Source organism: Vidua macroura, chromosome 28, assembly GCF_024509145.1.
Source record: "Vidua macroura isolate BioBank_ID:100142 chromosome 28, ASM2450914v1, whole genome shotgun sequence".
NCBI lineage: Eukaryota > Metazoa > Chordata > Aves > Passeriformes > Viduidae > Vidua > Vidua macroura.
In genome coordinates this window covers 2,253,447-2,274,324 of record NC_071598.1, presented here as the reverse complement: position 1 = coordinate 2,274,324, position 20,878 = coordinate 2,253,447, and positions in this window count along the sequence as shown.

The window sequence follows — 20,878 nt, the reverse complement described above, 5'->3', positions numbered from 1 at the left end:
AAAAAAAAGAGAATAAGGGACTTGCAGGCAATGCCCAAACCCCTCAAGGGGAAGAATTTTCCCTGCAAATATTGGAAGATAAAAGCAGCGAGCGCTGGGGAGATTTCTGAGTGCTGGGCTCCTGTGGGATGTGCTCAGGGTAATTATTTGTGGGAAATTATTTGTGGAGAATTCTTAAAGCTTGACAGAAGGTCCCATTTGTCTCTCAACAACATCTATCCTATTCTATACCATTTCTAAATCGACATTTCTCATCTCAAAATTTATATACAAATACACACTGCGTGAACCTTCTACCAGGCTTTAAGAATTCTCTACAAATTCATTTACACGATGCGTTTATAAATTCATTTCCCACCATTGTTAATGGCCTGATTTTGGCGGTACCAATATCGAGAAGGGGACGTGCCCTGGCCCGTCTGGGCCCTGCTGCTGGACCAAATGGTGGCAACTGTGGTGTTTTACCCCAGAGACACCTTTGGCTAGCTGGATGTCACAACGGGCGCACGGAGACAAGTCCAGGCAAGCTGGAGCTCAGGTGGCTGCAGGATGGAGCTTCCTCTCGCAGAGGGTCTGCTCCTTGGGTTTCCCGCTGTCGGAGAAGCCTTTAAGGAGATGGTGAAGGAAAGGAGTTGGTTCTGATGGGGGGTTTGATCCAGAGCTTTTATTCTGGCCTGCAGGCCCCTGAATGTAGCAACAGCTCCAAGCAGAACTCCGAATTCAGTCACTGCTCCATCAGAACTCTCCGGACCGCGTGGTTCCCCGCGTGGTTCCTGGGGAGGGGGGAAGGGATGGGGACCCCACCAACCAGGTACGGGAGAGGAGGTCTCAGGGGACAGAGGACACCTGGATGGCCCAGTGCCCCCCGGGGGTGGAGGGCATCCTTTGAATCTGCCAATCATTGGACGCACTCTGGAATTCCAGGAGTGACGGACAGTGCTGGCAGGGGTCAGGGTGGGGAAGGAGCACTGACTGACACACCTGGGAGGACACCTTCAGGAGAGGAGCCGGGCTCAGGGGTGAACCATGAAATCACACCTGATGAGGTGTTGGATGTTCCTCCTCCCCGTTATCAGCAAGTTCAACACCCACGGCTCTTGTCGTGCTTTGTGCTGTTTCATGCTCTGTAAAACGCCTGGTGAGTGATTGGGGGGGTTAATCAGGATGGTTGTACAACGCCCTTGGGTTTAAAAAAACACGGAATAAACTCGCTTTTAAACTAAAAATTGTGGGGAAAAAAGTTAATTTTTATGTATTTTATGCTTTTATAGATTTATATTTATATTATCAATATTATTCATATTTTAATTAAATTTAAATTAATTAAATTATTCATTTTTAATATTTTCAAATAATTATTCTATTTATATTTGTATGTGTATGTGTATTTATATTTATATTATTAATTAATATTTTAATTAAATTTAAATTAATTGAATTATTCATTTAATATATTTATATCTATGTTTATATTTCTATAAATAATTATTTTATTACATTTTAATTAATCAAATTATTTATTTAATATACTTATATCTACATTTTATTGACAGTATATTGATATTGATATTCGATTCCATTTAAAAATTATGCAACTAACTTGCTTTGACAGGACGGGAGGAAGCAGCTGCTTGTTGTTAGAGAAAGGAGCTTGAAATAACAATTAAAAGGAGTAGAGCAGCTTTAATTTCGAGTCCGATTGGAGCACATCAAAATGACTGCAGAGATTGGCATTGCTGTCATATGGACAAGGGCGGGTTTGTGGTGAGCACTGATTCCTGACGGCACGGAGCAGCCCCAGTGACCTCCCCATGGAGAACAGGAGCAGCCCCAGTGACCTCCCCATGGAGAGCACGAGCAGCCCCAGTGACGTCCCCATGGAGAGCAGGAGCAGCCCCAGTGACCTCCCCATGGAGAGCAGGAGCAGCCCCGGTGACCTCCCCATGGAGATCAGGAGCAGCCCCGGTGACCTCCTCACGGAGAGCAGGAGCAGCCCCAGTGACCTCCCCATGGAGAGCAGGAGCAGCCCCAGTGACCTCCCCATGGAGATCAGGAGCAGCCCCGGTGACCTCCTCACGGAGAGCAGGAGCAGCCCCGGTGACCTCCTCACGGAGAGCAGGAGCAGCCCTGGTGACCTCCCCATGGAGAGCAGGAGCAGCCCCAGTGACCTCCCCATGGAGAGCAGGAGCAGCCCCAGTGACCTCCCCATGGAGAGCAGGAACAGCCCCAGTGACCTCCCCATGGAGAGCAGGAGCAGCCCCGGTGACCTCCTCATGGAGAGCAGGAGCAGCCCCAGTGACCTCCCCATGGAGAGCAGGAGCAGCCCCGGTGACCTCCTCATGGAGAGCAGGAGCAGCCCCAGTGAGCTCCTCATGGAGAACAGGAGCAGCCCCGGTGACCTCCCCATGGAGAGCAGGAGCAGCCCTGGTGACCTCCCCATGGAGAGCAGGAGCAGCCCCAGTGACCTCCTCATGGAGAGCAGGAGCAGCCCCAGTGACCTCCCCATGGAGAGCAGGAGCAGCCCCGGTGACCTCCTCATGGAGAGCAGGAGCAGCCCCAGTGAGCTCCTCATGGAGAACAGGAGCAGCCCCGGTGACCTCCTCATGGAGAGCAGGAGCAGCCCCAGTGACCTCCTCATGGAGAGCAGGAGCAGCCCCGGTGACCTCCTCACGGAGAGCAGGAGCAGCTCCAGTGACCTCCCCATGGAGAGCAGGAGCAGCCCCGGTGACCTCCTCATGGAGAGCAGGAGCAGCCCCAGAGATGTCCCCATGGAGAGCAGGAGCAGCCCCTGTGACCTCCCCATGGAGAGAGGGAACAGCCCCAGTGAGCTCCCCATGGAGAGCGGGAGCGATTCCCTCCAGGAATTACAAGTCCATCCACTCCTCGTTTAGCCCTGGCAGCGCTAAGTGGGGGAGAAACGGGAATTTGTCACCTTTCAACTCCTCATCGACCAAAGGAGCTGTGGAAGGGCCTCCACGAGGGCTGAGCAACACCAGGGAGCTCCGAGCCATGTTGGCTCAGATTATCGCAGCAATTTTATGGCCCAGTGGAACCAAAAGGTCCTCATTCCTCATCCCTGCTGCTCCTCAGAGTAAATCAATAAATAACTAACGGCAGGCAATTGAACTCCGTCCCTAATGGATCACTGTCCTCTTATTAAATGGGTACAAACTGAAAATCCAGCAGCAGCTGATCATTAAAAATCATCTTGTCTAAGGGTTGGTTGATGCTGTTGGGCCAGGGACGGGCGAAATGACTTGTGCGATTTCAGAGCGTTTATTCAAAGTACTTCTCTCTTTTGTAGAGAACATGGTGAACATTCATTCCATCAGTCTTAGAGTAAAAACACTTCACCTACTTGGTACACTGGACTCAGGTCAGTGTGGTAGAACATATCTATAAATTATATGAACGGAATGCAAGATAATCAATTGTTTACTTCCTCTCGGACTTTTCCCCAGGCTTAGCCTGGCAGAAATCTTTCTCTTTTCTCTCTGACTGAACTGGGAATATCCACTGTTGGTGGGCCCAGAACTGCTGGGAAATCCAAGACGTAATTTAGGATTATTGTTTGGTGTAAATGTTTGGGATGGATTTTTTTTTTTTCAATGGGTTTGTTCAAGGAGCTTCTGGATGTGGGACTCGAGGCTCTGGTCTGGTTAAAAAGGTGGGATTTGGGCAAAGGCTGGTTTTGATCTTGGAGTTTTTTTCCAGCCTTCGTGAGTCTGTGAAATCCAAGTATCAGTGGGAAGAGTTTTAATGCAAGATAAGGAGTTTTAATGCAAGAGAAGGGTTTCTAATAATGAAAAAGTAAAGCTGTGGGAGGGTGTCTGGAGCCAGGAGAAGGGAAGGAAAAGGATTCTTGGGGTGTCCAAGGAGACACCAGCGTAAAAAGCAAAAAAAACCAATTTCAGGTCTAAATGCTGAAGTCCATCAGTGCTGCAATAATTTGGGGAAATATAATCCTGATAAAATAAGAAATCATTTGCTTTAATTCCTGGCTATAATTTGATTTTCAGCATTTCCATCCAGAAACTTCTGTGTTCAGCTGCTCCTGCCAGGGTTTGATTCTCTGTTCTCCCCTTTGCCCTGTAAATACACGGAAATACACCAAGTCTTTGTTTGGAACATGTTTTATAAATATCTGTATGGATTCACCAGCATTTCCAGGAGGCTCAAATTAGCAAGGGCTGGATCAATGGATGCAGAGCTGAAATTCTGCTGTGCTGTCTCAGAGTTCAGAGCTGGCAGCAAAACCTGCCAGCCAAGTTTGGGATTGAGGGGATATTTCAGAGGAACTGCCCAGTTTGGGGGATTTCAGCTGGAGCAGGAACAGAGCTCAGGTCAAATATCCTCCACTGCAGGGAATTTGTTCTTTCCAAATTTCTTTTGGAATGAAAAATGCTGGGGGAAGTTGTCTAATTTGTTCACCTCTCCAAATCCTGCTGTTTCTTCATGCAAACAAAGCCTGGCTTTGTACTTTTGTCTCTTCCAGAAGAACTGCTCAATCTCTTTAATGAAAAAATAACGGGAAAGCAGCCAACAAAGTGACAAAATTCCCAGTGATTTCTGTGACTCGCTGCCACCAGCACTTGCACCAATCCATCCCAAAGGCTCAGCTCATCCTTGAGGCTCGCTCTCCATCCCCCTGCCACACAGGAATGATGTTTCCCTGCTTTTCTGCAGACAAAGGGGTTGTTGTCTGTGCAGCAGATTTGGGATGGCAGAACTGGCATTGGGAAAATGGGAATTTTGGATGCACATGGCTTCTCCAGACGGTTGTGTTTGGTGACACCCATTTTAATTTCATTAACATTTGATTGTTTTGTGCCGTAATGAAAATATTCTCAGAGCCTGAACCTCACCTCTACCTGGTGGAATCCCAGGTTTTCACTCGATGGGGATTTGCAGGTGGATATTTAGCCAACAATTGAATTTCTAGTAATGATAATGTAAAAGAATGTAAAGGGGGGAGGTGAACATGATTTCACAGGCTGAGCATGTGGTGGGACAGCTTTGCCTGGGGATTGGACAAATCCACAGATGGGCTGTGAAGAGAGGGGAGAACTCTTGGAGAACAGCTCCGAGTGTTGGACAGCAGCTGCTTGTCCTGGCTTGTGAGCTGTGGTCTGGGGGTGTGTGTTGTGTTCCCATCTGTCAGGGGTGGGGCAGTTGTTTCCTGTTCTTTGGGCAGTTTTTTCTTTATCTCTGCCACAGCCAATCCTCCCTCCAGGAGATCTCTGCTGTTAATGGGCCCTTAATTATTAATTATCTTCTGTTCATGGGCCACTGAGTGTCCCTGCATGGCTGACAAAATTCTATCGTCCCATGGGGAGATGCTGTGCCCAGGGGAGGAGCCAAGCATTCCTACCTGGATACAATCTGAGGCCTGGAGCAACAGAGACAGCCTTATCCACTGCATTCCCAGAGGAGCAGCTTTCTGCCCCACTGCATTCCCAGAGGAGCATCTTTGTGCCCACTGCATTCCCAGAGGAGCAGCTTTCTGCCCCACTGCATTCCCAGAGGAGCAGCTTTCTGCCCCACTGCATTCCCAGAGGGAGCCCAGGCCCATCTCCAGCAGCCCTGGAGCTCCAGAGGAAAACTCCAGCCTTGTCCAGGATCCTGCCCCAGCAGAAGCACAGCTGGCACTGCAGGAGGGCTGAGCCCCCATGGAATGGCACTGCTGCCACCACCCTGACCCACAGCATGCCAGGGCCTGCTCTGACTCTGGCAGGGTTTGTTTTGTATTACTTCATTGTTTATTTTATTTTTATTTTTTCCCTAGTAAAGAACTGTTATTCCTATTCCCATATCTTTGCCTGAGAGCCCCTTAATTTCAAAATTGTAATAATTTGGAGGGAGAGGGTTTGCATTTTCCATTCCAGGGGAGGCTCCTGCCTTCCTTAGCAGACACCTGTCTTTCCAAACCCGGACAGTGTTGGACTCCTCCTAAGCCCATCCCCTCCTCTGAGCACAGCTGCTGTCACACAGCTCTCCTCAGCCCTCAAAACCTGTCAGGAGCACCCAAAATCAGGGCAGAGCTGTGTGCTGTCCTACTAATGTGCTGCAGATTTTGGGTTCCCTTCCCTGCCAGTCTCAATCCTGTAAAAACCTCTCTGCGGGCGTGGCAGCCCAGATTCCTGCAGATTGAGCAATTTGGGAGGAAAAGTCATCGCCTGGCGGTGTCCCAGGTTATTTTGGTTGAAAGCTGGAGGTTCCTGGGTGTGAGAGGGAAAATCTCTCCACAGGGTTGGGTGTGGCTCTGACCTTGCTGTGCTTTATGAGTGCAATTGAATAATTGCAGCTTGTTAATAAATGAAGTTTATCACTTGTGACTCCTGCTGGTTTGGAGACCCTGATTTCCCAAATTAGCAGGAGAAATCTGGGAAATTGAAAAGATGTTCCAAGTTTCCTGATGAGAACCACGTAAGAAAAGTGGTGACATCCCCTCTCTTTCCAGGCATGTCGGGTGCCATCAGCCCCGTCCAGACAATTTCCATAATGAGCTTTCTTTCCTCCTCTGTTTTTCCCACTTTTCCTCCCAAGCTTTCCCATCTCTTCGGAACTGTCATTTTAAAGCCAATCCCCTGGAGAGTTTATTTTCAGCGTGGTAAATGTATGTGTAAATATGATGCACACAAGGAAGCTGCAACAGGAAAGGACCCTGAACTGGGGGAAATGTTTAGGTGGGGACTGGATGTGTAAAGATTTAACGAACACACAAAATTTGGAACCATTTCTTTCACAGCAAGAGAAATTCAAGTGCACAGTCAGTTCAAAACACTTTTATTTGGTAGGACCCCAGCCTGCTCAGAGGGAAAATGAAGTTCAGTCCCTACTTAGAGCATTTCAAAGGTAAATGTTGATTTTTGCCCTGCAGGCCTCGCTGTTATTTCTGGAATTTATCACGCAGCTGATTCATGAACTTTAAAATACTTTTGTGTGTATTTGAGAATTAATATTTGGCTGTTGGTGGCTGACTCCTAATTAAAATGTTGTCTCTAAATGCCATTAAGAATATTAATAATTAAAGGAACAGCTGGAGTTGCAGTGTAATGAGTTACAGCAAGGACTCGGCTGCAATGCAGAACGAAGAAAATTCTGTGGAGGGGGATCCCTGATGGATATTTTATTCAGAATTCACTTCATCTCTATGCACAAAGCAGAGTATTTCAGTTCATGCACCTTTGACATCAGGAGGGATTTCCCCCTGTTTTGAGAGAAGGAAATGCCGGTTTTATTTGAGAATAAAAAGTGGTTTAGAAGGTCAGGCTGTGACAATGTGATGCCGTTTGTCCTTTGGGTGGGGGACACAGGTGCTGGTGCACTGCTGTCCCTGCAGGGCTGCCAGGGAGGGGGCAGGGGATGAGGGGGAAGATAAAACTGAGCTTAATTAAAGGCTTAGTCCATGCTGAGCCCCTGCTCCGACTGAGGAATTTCAATTTAAACCTGAAAAACCTCGGGCTGTGCTCAAGGGCAGGCGTGGTCAGGGAAGAGAAGCCTGAGCCTGAGCCCAGGGAAAATCAGCTGGGAGAGGAATCACAGAACCCCCGGAGTGTTTGGGATGGAGGGCACCTTAAAGATCACCACATTCCTATCCCCAAATTCAAACCAAATCTGATTTTCAGGCAGTTTTAGGGGACTGGAATAATATTTGCAGCCAGTGGTTTGGATTTCTGAACCTTTGTCTCCACCAGCAGAGAGTGATGCTAAATAGGATATTTCTCATGGGATAATTCTCATTTTCCAGCCAAGGAAAAGTGCCTGAAATTCAGGAATTGGCTGATTTCCACTCACAAACACAGACACCATGGACACACGTGGAATTCTGCATCAGGGCTCGTCCATTCCTTGAGTTTTCCCTCCCTGTGCCCTGTGCCTGGAGGCTCTGGCAGGACACAGGCGCCTGTTTGGGGGGAAAACGCGAGCCCAGGGGCCAGCTCTGGGGTGTGGGGAGCAATTCCAGCCCGTTCCCATCCCACAGGCTGCCCTTCCACCAGGCAAAGGCTGGAGCGGCTCTGTGACTGTGCCTGGCTGGGCGGGGTTTGCAGCCAAATCGCTGCCAATTAACCGGCCCTGTTCAACGGGAGTGTTGGGAAACGTTTCCATTTGTCGGCTCGGCGTCCACATGCCTTTGATTAATGCAGAAAACAAAGCAAATATTAGAGCAGAACGTACCTGCTGGGTTTGCCTGGCTGATTTTTCATCCATCTCCCCTGGAATCAAGTGCCATAAATTTTCCAAGGAGGTAATTGGAGTGTGCTTCCATTTAATCCTGCCATGATTTTTAACCTTGACATGAAGTTTCTTGATGATGCTTCTCCCCCCCTCCCCGCCCTTTTTCTTTTTTTTTTTCCTGTTGGTTTTTCTTAATTGCTTGTCTTGGCAGCAGGACATTTCAGCTGTCCCAGTGTAATCTCCAGTTCCCTCTGGGAACGTTCCAGCAGAGCTTTCTGCAGAGTCAGCCTTTCTGAAAATAAAGCAGATCCCGAGGTTAACACGGGAGGAGCGTGCCTGGAGGTCACATTGGAAGAGTTTTTTTTGTTCTCAGCATGTAGGAAGGACAAGATTGCCTTGAAATCCCTGTGTACCTTGAAAAGAAAATTATCTTAAAGAATTGCTTGGTTGTTTGAATCTATTTTTTGTTTCTAAAGTTATAGTAGGGGATAGTAATAATAATAGTGATAGATAATGGAATAATCAAAGGTTTCACCTTAAATCCTGAATTTATGTGAAGAATAAATGCTTTTATCCTATTTGGACACATTAAATCACTCTTCTTTGTAAAAATAATCCAGTTATAAAGGTGAGCTGTGTTTAAAAAGGAACGGAGGGTGACCCAGCTCTGAGCAGCACCAACATCCCCAGCTCTGACACCAAACACGATAAAATTCACAAAGAGGAATGCTTTGAGATGAAGCAGCTGCTGTGCCAGGGCTCTCCTCAGCCAGGCTGCTTTGAGACGTTAATCAAGAGATTGGAGGGGTTGGATTTAAGCTGGGAATGTTCTGTGGGAGACTCCCAGGTGTGGGCAGGGCCCTTCTCACTGCAGGCAAATCCTGCTGGGCAGATTCAGGGAACAGCCCTCTGTTTGTCCCAGAGGCACCTGAGAGGGAAGAGGAGCTTGCCCCTGTGTCCCAGAGCATTGGGAATTAACTCCAGCCTGTCCCCACTCCTGCCTCAGGGCTGGGGGAGTTCTTGGACATCAATCCTCCTCCCACTTGCCACAAGACTCTGTGGAGATCAAGAGCTGCAGTGGGATGGGCATTTATTGTCAATAATGAGCATTGCTCAGTGTGGGAGAGGCAATTGCACCTTCCAGGGCCTGAGGGAGCCCCCAGGAAAGGTGGAGAGAAAGATTGGAAGGGATGGAGGGACAGGACATGGGGGAAGGACTTCAGATGGGGAGAGGGGAAGGTTAGATGGGATATTGGGATGGAATTTCTGGCTGGGAGGGTGGGGAGGGGCTGGGATGGAATTCCCAGAGAAGCTGGGGCTGCCCCTGGATCCCTGGCAGTGCCCAAGGCCAGGCTGGAGCAGCCTGGCACAGTGGGAGGTGTCCCTGCCATGGCAGGGGTGGCACTGGGTGATTTTGTGAGAAATGCTACTCACTTCCAAAAATTTTAAAAAGTTTATTAAAACCTTATAAAAAATACAGCAGAAGACTGAACAGAGAAAATATTACAGGGAGTAGAGGACTTTTCCCACCATGTGCTCACCCACACAATGGAGGTTTCACCTTTTAACCCTTTAGCCCTCCCAAAGTTCTGTCCATGGACTCCTTCGCTGTCCAGTGGTGGAGGTCACTTCCTGACACCTGGATTGGAGGGCAGCTGTTGCCATGGTAATGAGCCAACCCTCCCAAATGTCCCAAACCCAGGCCAGCCCATAATAACAATGTGAGGGGGGTAAAACATAACTATAAATCTATAAAACTTCTCCTAACACATATCCATGATATTTGCCTTTTAATTGTGGGAATCTGCCGTGGCATTACTCATCTGTCACAATTTCAAGGTCTCCCCCAGGCCAGGACTCTGTGGCTCCCGGAGTTAAAGCGCCTCAGGAACATGCCAGGCTGGATAATTCGCTGGAGGTGGTGGCTGCCACCCTCCTGCCAGTGACAGTGACACCGCTGTGTCACAGGGTGGGTGGAGCAGGGTGCCAGACACAGCACGGATTGAAGTTCCCCGACAAGGAGCTGGGGATTCACAGTGTGGATAAAACATTTGTGTTTTCTGGGGTGTGACTGGCCAGGCTGGGCATGATGAAGGAATACCTCAGGAAGCTGAATCATTCCTCACAGTGGAGTGATCCCTCACCATCCCCTGCCCAGCTCTGCAGAGGTTTTTGAGGAGCAGATTGAACATTTCATTTGGAATGTCCTGATCTCTGCAGGAGTTTTGGCTTCAGGCTCCTTCGAGGACTCTGACTGGCCCAGGGCTGACAAACCCGATATTTCCAACCCATCTGCTCGGAGCCTTTCCCTTCCTACAGAGCTTGGTGTGCTCCTCCTGTCAGAGCTGAACCACACGTGCCAGGGAAGGTGTGAGGATTCCTGGGAAACCTCTGATCCAGGTGTCTTCCTGCTGGAGCAGCCCCCCTGTTGTACACGCAGGTGACCTCAGTGGGAAGAAATGCTGATGTTGGACTCCAGGAGGCTGAATGATTTATTATAACTATACTGTAATACATTAATCTACTATTTAAAGGAGATACTAAACTACAAACCTACTTGTTCTAACTACCATCTCTAACTCACTCACAACTCGTGACCCTCTCTGAGAGTCCAGCCACAGGTGGGTTGGGTTGGATTGGATTGGATTGGATTGGATTGGATTGGATTGGATTGGATTGGGTTGGATTGGGTTGGGTTGGATTGGATTGGATTGGATTGGCCTGGATTGGCCATCAGGCTCAAACAATCCTCACCAGAGTCCAATCAAGCAATCACCCCAGGTAAACAATTCTTCAAACACATTCCACATGGGAAAAACAAGGAGCAGAAATAGAAATTGTTTTCTCTTTCTTTCTCTTTGTGCACCTCTATGAAAAATCCAGAGAGAGAGAAGAATGTGCCTGCCACACCCCGCAGTCCCAGGAATGTTCAGCCGCTCCTTCCCCTTGTTCTCACAATGTAACCAGCAAAAATGTGCAAAGGAGTTTATGAAATTGAGCTTGGGTGAGCTGAGAAATCGATTCTGGGGTTAAATGAGACGTGTTATTAAAATGAAGTTGGTGTGTGCAGCCCTGGATGGGAATAAATTCAATCAATAATTTAAACAATAGCATTTTTGGTGTGGGAGACAACTGGGAACAACAGAGCTGCTGCTGCTTTGACACTGGGCTGTGTTTGGGAGGATCCAGTCCTGCAGGGAGGATCCAGTCCTGCAGTCCAGACCTGGACTGGAGTAATCCAATCAATAATTTGAACAATGGGATTTGGGGGATCAGGGACAATCAGGAATGATGGAGCTGCTGCTGCTTTGATGCTGGGCTGTGTTTGGGAGGATCTCACCCTGCACAGGCTCTCAGACCTGACTGAAACAATCCAGTAAATAAATCAACAGGGTTTTGGGGTAGGAGACAATCCGGAACGATGGAGCTGCTGCTGCTTTGATGCTGGGCTGTGTTTGGGAGGATCTCACCCTGCACAGGCTCTCAGACCTGACTGGAACAATCCAGTAAATAAATCAACAGGGTTTTGGGGTAGGAGACAATCCGGAACAATGGAGCTGCTGCTGCTTTGATGCTGGGCTGTGTTTGGGAGGATCTCACCCTGCACAGGCTGTCAGACCTGACTGGAATAATCCAGTAAATAATTTAAACAATGGGATTTTGGGGGGGTCAGAGGCAATTGGGAGCAATGGAGCTGCTGCTGCTTTGACACGGGGAGGATCCAGTCCTGCACAGGCTGTTCCTGGGGATGATCCCTGTCTGGATAAGGCTGGAATGAGCAGGGAAGAGCAGATAAAGCTGAGCTCAGGCTTGGGCATCCCTCAGTCATCAGCAGAGCTCTTCAGCAGCGATTTATCCCCGTGAGCTGAGCCCATCCTGACAAGGAGAGGTCACCACGGGGGTCCCTCTGAGCTGGGTTAGAAGCACCCAGGGCCGGCTCCCTGCAGGGGAGGATAATTCCCTCCTGTGGGGATAATTCCCTGCCTGGGCCAGATGGTGAAACTCACAGCTTTGGTTTGCCAGGATTTCCCTCTGCAGGCTCCCCTTGCTGCAGATCAAAAGGACTCCTCGTTGTGTGTTTTAATTTAAATACAGTAATAATAAAATCATTATTGAACTCACAATATTTACTGGTGCCTGCAGATACGATCAGTTCCCAGTATCTCCCTGACATCACACCAAATAAATCCATCCTTGCAGCTCCCTGGGGCCACTGGTTGGAAAACAAAGCTCATGTTGAGGCCCCTTCCCCTTCCCCTTCCCCTTCCCCTTCCCCTTCCCCTTCCCCTTCCCCTTCCCCTTCCCCTTCCCTTTCCCCTTCCCCTTCCCTTTTCCCTTTTTCCCCTTTTCCCTTTTCTTCCCCCAATCAAAAACTCACTGCAGCTTTTGGGTGGATTTTAGGCATTTTTGGAGCAGCTCCCCAAACCTTTCCAGACATTTCTGGTGTCCCAGAGCTGCTGGTACTGAAATCCCCCTTTCCTGCCGGCAGCAGCAGCTCGGGGGTTGTGCTGGGGATGGCTGGAAAGGTCACCCAGGGCCCTGCTGCAGGTCAGCAATTCCCAGAAAAGCTGAGCTTATGGAAAAACCCTCCCATCCTGGGCTTGCAGGTGAACACAACACCAGGCACATCCCAGCTCGGCACTTCCAGGCAAAGGGATTTTACAAAGGTTAATGGGAACAGCTCTGAATCAAACCTAGAGAGCAGCGAGCACCTTCCCTGCTCCCGCCCTGATGCCAACTTCCCTCACAATCCTAAAATTCATGTACAACCCCAAATTCACACACAACCCCAAATTCACACACAACCCCCAAATTCACACACAATCCCAAATTCACACACAACCCCCAAATTCACACATAATCCCAAATTCACACACATTCCCAAATTCACACACAATCCCAAATTCACACACATTCCCAAATTCACACACAACTCCAAATTCACACACAACCCCCAAATTCACACACAATCCCAAATTCACAACCCAAATTCACACACATTCCCAAATTCACAACCCCAAATTCACACACATTCCCAAATTCACAAACAACCCCAAATTCACACACAATCCCAAATTCACACACATTCCCAAATTCACACACAATCCCAAATTCACACACAACCCCCAAATTCACACATAATCCCAAATTCATGAGCAATCCCAAATTCATACACAATCCCAAATTCACACACAATCCCAAATTCATGAGCAATCCCAAATTCACACACAACCCCCAAATTCACACACAACCCCCAAATTCACACAGAATCCCAAATTTGTGAGCAATCCCAAATTCACGCACAAACCCAGATTCTCTCCTTTCCTGTTCTCAGTTTAAACCCTCAAACGTGAGTTTAGTTTAAATACACGTTTTTTATTTAAAACTCCCTGAGAAAGCCATGTGGCCCTGGGATGTGCCTTGGTGGGTGGTACAAACCCGAACTGAACCCTCCTCACTGTGGTCGGGTACTCAAAAACACCTAAATGATTGAATACCATCATAAATATTCTGATTCATCTAAACTCCTTTGATTTGGATTTTGTAAGACTTTTAGTATTTGGTTTTTCAGCTAAAATAGGACATTTCTTCTTATTGCTCACAAAATAATCCCCATACACTTTGAATTATGAATTCCTCTTCATGTCCTTTCAAGTTCCTTTCTCAAGAAGGGTTGAATATATTTATTTTCAGGAGGTTCTGTCCCCACCTGCTCAGGGGTTTAATACAAATTCCCTGCCTGTCCTTGCAGATTGCATTAAGCAGTCTGGGGCTGATGGACTCTTTAATAAAGTGAGTATCAGAGGCAGATTTGATAAAAGACATGCCACTGCTAACGATGCTTAATGAAAATAAAAGCTTTGGGGTTTGGTGTCCTGCCCATCCAGTTAAGTGGGATTGTACTTATTGCCCATCAGGCAGCTCCACACCAGCCCGGGCAGAAAATGGAATTTTAGCGTTCCAGTAAAAATAGAAAACAGGCTGGGGCTGGGGGACAAACAGGAATTGTCAAGGGCACATAAATCCACGGAATTACTGCACTGCCTCCAGCAGGGGTGGGCTGGGGGTGATGTGGCCGGGCAAGGAACAAGTGGATGCTGGAAATATTCCTGCTGCTGGCTGAAGGTTTGATGTGTAACAGAATCCTGGTGTTTTCCCCAGTGTTCCTTACCTGATTCTGGGGAAATGGGGATGCTGGACATGGATTTTCCCTCTTCTCATGAGGTTGTCCTGGCTGGGCAGTCCCCGTGTCTGTGGCAGTTCTAGCTGTGTGACACAGGTACCTCCTGCAGCCCCTTCATCTCCCCCACCCAGAAACCCCAGAGCTTTCTTTGTGTGCTCTGCACATATCCCTGCACAAACAGGAATTAAATCCATGTCAATCCATAAAGCACCTCTGAATCTTTCAAGCCCTGGGGCTCTCCAGAACACAGCAATACTTATGATTTCCAAGAGAAATGTGTTGTTCCGTGACTTTATTCCTTGAGCAGAGAGAGCAGAATTCCTTCCCAAGATCCCATCCATCCCTCTGCCAGTGGAAGCCATGCCCTGTGTCCTGTGCCTCCATCCCTTGTCTCCAGTCCCTCTCCAGGAAATTTTGGAATGGTTTGGGTGGGACTTTAAAAGTTCATAAAAGTCAGCCAGTGCCACCCCTGCCATGGCAGGGACACCTCCCACTGTCCCAGGCTGCTCCAACCTGGACTTGGGCACTGCCAGGGATCCAGGGGCAGCCCCAGCTGCTCTGGGAATTCCATCCCAGCCCCTCCCCACCCTCCCAGCCAGGAATTCCTTCCCAAGATCCCATCCATCCTTGCCCTCTGGCAGTGGAAGCCATTCCCTGTGTCCTGTCCCTCCATCCCTTGTCCAAATCCCTCTCCAGCTCTCCTGGAGCCCCTTCAGGCTCTGAGCTCTCCCTGGAGCCTTCTCCTCTCAGGTGAACATTCCCAGCTCTCCCAGCCCGGCTCCAGAGGGCTCCAGCCCTTCCAGACAGGAATTTGGGTCAGGTGAGAGCTGCTCCCAGGGTGGGTGGATTTGCAGAGCAGAGCCTGGCTGGAGGAGCAGGAGGTGCCCTCAGTGAGAGCCACAGCTCCCGGGAAAATGAGCGGTGCCAGCTGGGATGGCTCCTTCCCAAATCCACAGTGGCAGGACAGGTAGCACCTCCCACCTCATCTGGGGACTCAGGGTGCTCCAAACCCTCAGCTTCCTTCTGAACCTCCCACTCCCTGCCATGGCTGCAGCTCCTGAGGTGGGATTTGTAGAAATAGTTTGCTCAACCTGTCAAAACCCATCTGAGCAAAAAACACAACGTGAGAGACACCCAGAAATCCCATCCTTCCCTCCCTGACGAGACACCAGGCAGAAACTCAACAGTGCCAGAAATTCCCACCTTCCCTAACCCGGAGCAGCTTCCTAACAGGTTTATTTCGGGTGCAGAGAGGCCCATTAATTTTTTAAACCAATCTTGAAGCTTGTCTTCTCCTCCTCCGTGCTGGGAGGGGCTCTGCAGATGGGCAGGAGATGGAGATATGGAAGTGTTGGGGTTTCTTTCCTCCCCTCTCTTCTCCACTTGGACATAATTTGGAATGTCTTTCATAAACGTCTGTGCTACCAGGCACGTTTTAAATAAGTGATGAGGAGCCCCCACTCTTCTGATTGCAGCGTTTCTAATGCTGGCAGTGATTAAGGAAAGGACTCCAAACCCGGGTCAGGGCGGCTTTTAAGGCAAGGAAATGGGACATGAATAAGGAATAGGTGGGAAATGTGATCGTTCTAGGGAAACTAAACCTGTGGTGTTGGTGAGAATTGGAGCTCTGCTCATTTCTGTCCCCACTCAGGCTAAATTTAAAGAGTCTGGGGTCAGGTTTCATCAGTGAGAGAGGGAAGTCTGGCTGCTGCTTTGTGGTGTCTGGATGGATGCTGAGATTTAGTGATAAATGCACCATTAAATCCCCCTCCCTTCCCATTCCCCGTGGGCTTTGTCCTGCCCAGACCCACAGGAATGAAATTCAAGAATAAAACTACTTTTGGCATGAGGGTGTTAATCCAGGACAAATTGTGGCTCAGAAGCTCCAGTGACATCCTGGAATGTTCAGCTCACCCAGGCTCCTGATGTGTCCTAAATCTGACCACTGGACACCCCAAACCTGGAATCTAGTGCTTTTCCTTCATTTTAACCCACCTGTGTTTTGGCCAAAAAAGGGGGAGTTACTCCATGGGGCTGCCTGAGGTTCCCTGTCCTCATTTGCAGCTCTCTTGCTGCTTGTGCTCTGCAGTGGGTCATGAATATTTCAGGATTCTCTTCCATCCGTGCGTGCCTGCAGCACACAGCTGATTGCAGCATGAAAAATTCACAGCAAAGTGCAGCAATCCCGAGCTGGGCTGATGGGGACGAGCGGGGCCCGGGGTCCCACCAAGCCTCCTCTTCTCACGAGCTGCAGCACCAGAGGAAACGGCCTCAAATTGTGCCATTGTGCCGGGTTTTAGGGGAAAATCCATCGTGGAAAGGTTTGATTGTTCAGCCCTAGCAGTGGAGTCACCACTCCTGGAGGCATTGAAATCCTGTGCATGTGGGACTTGGGGACATGGGTGGCACCGCTGGGGACGCTTGGACTCGATGGTTTTGAGGGCTTTTCCAGCCTCAATGATTTTATAATCCTCTCTCTTTCCCTCTTTTTGGGGGCTGGGCCCTGGAGAGTCCTTGGAGCCGTGCAGGTTCTTGGTTTTCCTTTGCAGGGATCACTTCAGGGGTGCTCAAAGATCAATCCCAGCAAAGCACCAGTTACTGGGTGAGGTGTGGACATCAGGGGGTTAATAAATGTGCTTTGGTGTTGTTCCTGTGAGTCCTTCTTGCTGTCAGAGCCTAAAAAACACCACCATGGGCCCCTGTCACGGAATCGCTGAGTTACTGAGGCTGGAAAAACCCTCCAGGGTCATCAAGTCCAGGTTTGGCCAAATCCCACCACACCCATAACCCACATCCCAACCCAGAGACTCTGTCACTGCCCAGGGAAGGGAGTGGGATCCAGAGAAGTCCCCCACAACAGGGATCAAATAAATCAACCCAACCCAGGGGGCTGAGCATCCCCTCTGCAGCCAGAGCAGCCCAGCGAAGGCTCTAAAATTTTAAACATGGGTCAGGGGGGAGGAGCCCAAGTCCTTCTTGTGGACACTCCAAGGTGAATCCTGGGGAACTGAGGCTGGGATGGAGCTCCCAAGATTCCAGGTGAGTGAGCTGAATGTGCGGGGGGTGGGGGGGGGGGGTGGAAAATGTTGGATTTCTGTGCAAATCCAGGCCTTGCTCACAGCTGCCAGGAATGGCAGCACTGGAATGTGGGAGTCAGCCCCTCCCGTGGCACCATCCCACCATGGAAAAGGGATCGTGGCCTTGGGATGTGGCTCCAGGATGTGTGTCCCTTGGGCAGGAGGGGCTTTCCTGCTGTTCCCAGGTGTGTTTGGGGAGGGAAGGTGTCCTGAAGGGTGTGAATTGTGTCCTGAAGGGAATCGTGTCCTGAAGGGAATCGTGTCCTGTCCCAGTACTTCACTGGGAGAGCCCACCACAGGGTTTTTTTAATTCTCTGTTAAATCATCTCATGCTCTGGAGCCCCATCACGCTATGGGGCTGGGCAGGAGGGATTTTTGGGGTGACCTAATTTAGGAGCACGTTCAGGAATTCTCAGCAGCTCTTTACCGCGCCTTTCCCACCACTGGGATCCTGGGATTTTCCTCTCCGTGATGGCTGCAAAATGGAACACGGAAAACACATTACTGCAGTGCACTCCAGGACAGGAAAAAATAGATCCTGGCTGTGGAGCAGCTCATCCCCGTGTCCATGTAAGAACAGCTGTAAAAGGGATGTTTTGTGTGGCTGTGGCCCCAAGCGAACACACCTGAGCTCTGTCCTCACATGTTCTGGCTGGAAATCTCCTCTAGGCTTTCCCAGCACTTCATTCCCCGGTGGAGGAGCACGTTTTTCCTCCATTTCCAAAGTCCTGCTGAAATTGGGTGGGGTTTATAATTTGTCCTGTTACCTGGGGCTGGACACCCAGATCTGTTTCGTCAGGGTGTGACCCAGGGTTCTCCCTCCTCCCGGTGCTGCGGCTCAGCCCAACCCCATGGAAACCACTTTCCTTTCCCTAATGGCTCCTGCAGACACATCCATCAATATTTCAGCCTCTACTGTTTTGCCCTGAGACCTTCTAAAGGCTGGGGCCACGCTTTTTGTGGAATTATTTATGGATCTCGTGTCAGGAGCAGCCTGTTAATCTCTGCCACTTTCCTGAGGGCGGCTTTAGAGGGATGCAGGGACCCGGAGGAACGCTGGGACCTCCTGTTTGCTCAGCCCCAGAGGAGGGCTAGAGGCATCCAGCAGTGCCATACTTGGGAAATTATCATTAAAGGGATGATTAATGGCACTTCTCAGCTGTTATTAAGGAAATTGAAGTGGCTGATGTTCACATTTCAGCTCAGGGTGGGATTCTTGGGGTGTCGGTGCTGGGCCAGGAGTTGGTTGATGATCCTGGTGGGTCCATTCCAACCTGTGATTCTCTGGTTACTGATATTATTATTACTGATATTATTATTACTGATATTATTACTGATATTTCCAGCCAGTGGTACAGGCTGGCATGGACAGAACCAGTTTTTGGCAGCACTGGGGACCATTAAGCCCAGTTTGGTGGCAGACAATGAGCAAGGTGTGAGTTCAGGGACCATCAGCTGGGAAACCTTCACTGTGAATTTTCCCCATGAATTTTCACATCAGTGGGTTCATCCTGCAGCCTTTTATCTCCTCCTTTGTGCAGAAGGTGATGATTTGTGCATTGCTGCACAGAAAATCTGCTGGCACAGGGAAGCAAAATCCTTAATTTCACGTTGCCAGTGCCATGAATTATTCACCTGGACGAGGGCTGCTAAAAAAAGGCTTTGGTTTAAACCTGACTCAGTTAGACCTGGCTCTTGCTGTGAGGAGCTCTGGCCTGGTGTGGAGTCACGTTTGGAGGGTTGGGATCAGTTTATTCCCTGTCTGGTGCCTCCGTGTCTGCAGATCCGACGCTCCCTGGACACAGCCCAAGGTCAGGAGGTGCTGGCGGTGCAGAATTGATCCCTGAGCCGCCTCCTTCCCCACATCCCATTGCCCTCTAACGGCCAGCACGGAATGTGCACAGCAAGAAGAGGCCCCACGGGGCCAAAATCCTCACAAACCATTTCATGAACAACGAAAGAGAGAGGAAACCCCAAGAGTGCCTAGAAAGATAGAGGAAAATTATAAGGCAATATTCAGGTATCAACCCCGAAACAGCAGCTGGACAGATCTTACTAAAAACATATTTGGTCACCCATGTGTGGCTAGATATACAGAGAAAATTGGAGAAATTAGACAATTGGCAGGAAAGGGAATGGGAGGAAGAGAAGCACAGAAAATATACACCAGGAGGGATGAAGAAAAATCAAAGGAAAAGGCCAGAGTAATGTTAGCTGCCATTAGAGAAGGACAAATCTGTTCTTATTGTAAGAAAAATGGACTCTTCAAGAGAATTTGCCCCCAAAGGCAAGGGAACCTGAAGGTTTTTAAGAAAGAGCAAAGAGGGGAGGTAGAAAACTGAAGATGTCTCTGCCTCCTGGGGACAAAATATCATCAAAAACCCTTAATAAAATAAATCCCCAGGATGAAGAATTTAAAAAGTGAGCAATTCCAAGGGTGGGAGAGGAATTCCAGAGGAATTTGCTCTGTTGGGATGCTCTGAATTTCCAGAACTCCCTAAATAGCTTCACAGAGAAGATTGGGTTTGGGGTGCAAAGAGAAAAGGTGTTGGTAGCACCAGCCTCAGGTGCAGATGGAGGGAAAAGTGGGATGAAGAAGGGTGGAAAATTGGAATGGGTTATCCCAGAGAGGCTGTGGATTCCCCATCCCTGGAAATGCCCAAGGCCAGGTTGGACAGGGCTTGGAGCGACCTGGGATAGTGGGAGGTGTTGGCGTTGGAGATGGATAATCCTTCAGGTCCCTTCTGACCCAAACCATTCCAGGATTCTGTGAGTCTGTGAATTCAGAGGTTGAAAAGAAACAAGAAAAAAGACATTTTTGTTTTGCCGTGGAGTGAGGGAGAAGGAGGAGTGGAATATTCAGTCATATCAAAAAAAAACCTAGCAATAAATGGCTTTTTGGGGGGCTGAGAGCAGGGAAAGGTGCAGGCCACGGCAAATTCCAGGTAATTTTGGGATCTTTTCCTCCTGCAGTGGAGGCTTTTGAGCAGCAGATGTCACGTTTGTACAACACAACCAGAGGTTGTAGCTACACACGGAGTAACCAGAGTGTCCTGTGGCAGGAGGGGCTGGAAATCATAACCTGCTCTGGGTGGGAATAAATCAGATATAAAATTATATATAACCTATAGAGAAAATAGAATATTTTCCTGAAGTTTCTACTCCTGCTCACTCTGAAGGAGGATTTTTGATCTCAGTCCTGGGCTCACCCTCTGCTCAGGGCTGGGAATGGAGGAGTTCAGGTATGAGCAGGTCAGGACCTGGTTTTCTGCAGGAAAAGGCAGCCCAGGCTCCCGGTTTGGAGCTGAATCTCAGAAGATAATGAAGAAAAAAAAAAATCTCTAGATTTGCTTCAAATCTCACTACCCTTGGAAAATTCTGGCATGCTCCCAAAGGTTGGAAATCAGGAAGAAATAGATTTGAAGGTGGCAGGAAAGCT